This window comes from Triticum dicoccoides, chromosome 4B (genome assembly GCF_002162155.2).
Source record: "Triticum dicoccoides isolate Atlit2015 ecotype Zavitan chromosome 4B, WEW_v2.0, whole genome shotgun sequence".
NCBI classification, from domain to species: domain Eukaryota; kingdom Viridiplantae; phylum Streptophyta; class Magnoliopsida; order Poales; family Poaceae; genus Triticum; species Triticum dicoccoides.
The window spans coordinates 665,203,301-665,204,469 of NC_041387.1; positions in this window are offsets into that span (position 1 = coordinate 665,203,301).

Genomic DNA, 1,169 nt, shown 5'->3' on the forward strand with positions numbered 1-1,169 from the left:
GGGTCCGGTTATGGGGACGTCGTCAAAACTCGCATATTTGGTCCAATCTTACCAGTTTTCTGTGCTATTACTCACTGATTTTTGGTCCCGGGGCGATCCGAACGTTCGGGGAACCCCAGGGGTCCGGTTATGGGGACGTCATCAAAACTCGCATATTCGGTCCAATCCTACCAGTTTTTTGTGCTATTACCCACTAATTTTGGGTCCCGGGGCGATCCGAATGTTTTGGGAACCTCGGGGTCCGGTTACGGGGACATCATCAAAACTCGTAGATTTGGTCCCTTATAGCCAGTTTTCTGTGCTATTACCCACTAATTTTAGGTCCCGGGGCGGTTTGAATGTTCGGGGAACCATGTGGTCCGGTTATAGGGACATCGTCCAAACTCGTAGGTTTGATCCATTCTGACCAGTTTTCTGTGCTATTACCCTCTAATTTTGGGTTCCGGGGCGATCCGAACGTTCGGGGAACCACCGGGGTCCGGTTACGGGGACGTCGTCCAAACTCGCATATTTGGTCCATTCTGGCCAGTTTCTATGCTATTATTCACTGATTTTGTGTCCCGGGGCGATCCGAAGGTTCGAGGGACCCCGGGGTCCGGTTACGGGGACCTCGTCAAAACTCGCATATTTGGTCCAATCTTACCAATTTTCTGCACTATTACCAACTAATTTTGGTCCCGGGTCGATCCGAACATTCGGGGAACCCTCGGGGTCCGGTTACGGGGACCTCGTAAAAACTCGCATATTTGGTCCATTCTGAATAGTTTTCTGCACTATTACCCACTAATTTTGGGTCCTGGGGCGATCTGAACGTTTGGGGATCCTCGGGGTCCGGTTACGGGGACGTCATCAAAACTCGTAGATTTGGTCCCTTATAGCCAGTTTTCTGTGCTATTACCCACTAATTTTAGGTCCCGGGGAAGTCCGAATGTTCGGGGAACCCCGGGGTCTGGTTACGGGGACATCATCAAAACTCGTAGATTTGATCCATTCTGACCAGTTTTCTGTGCTATTACCCACTAATTTTGGGTTTCGGGGCGATCCAAACATTCGGGAACCCCCGGGGTCCGATTACGGGGACCTCGTCAAAACTCGCATATTTGGTCCATTCTGGCCAGTTTTCTATGCTATTACTCACTGATTTTGGGTCCCGGGGCGATCCGAACGTT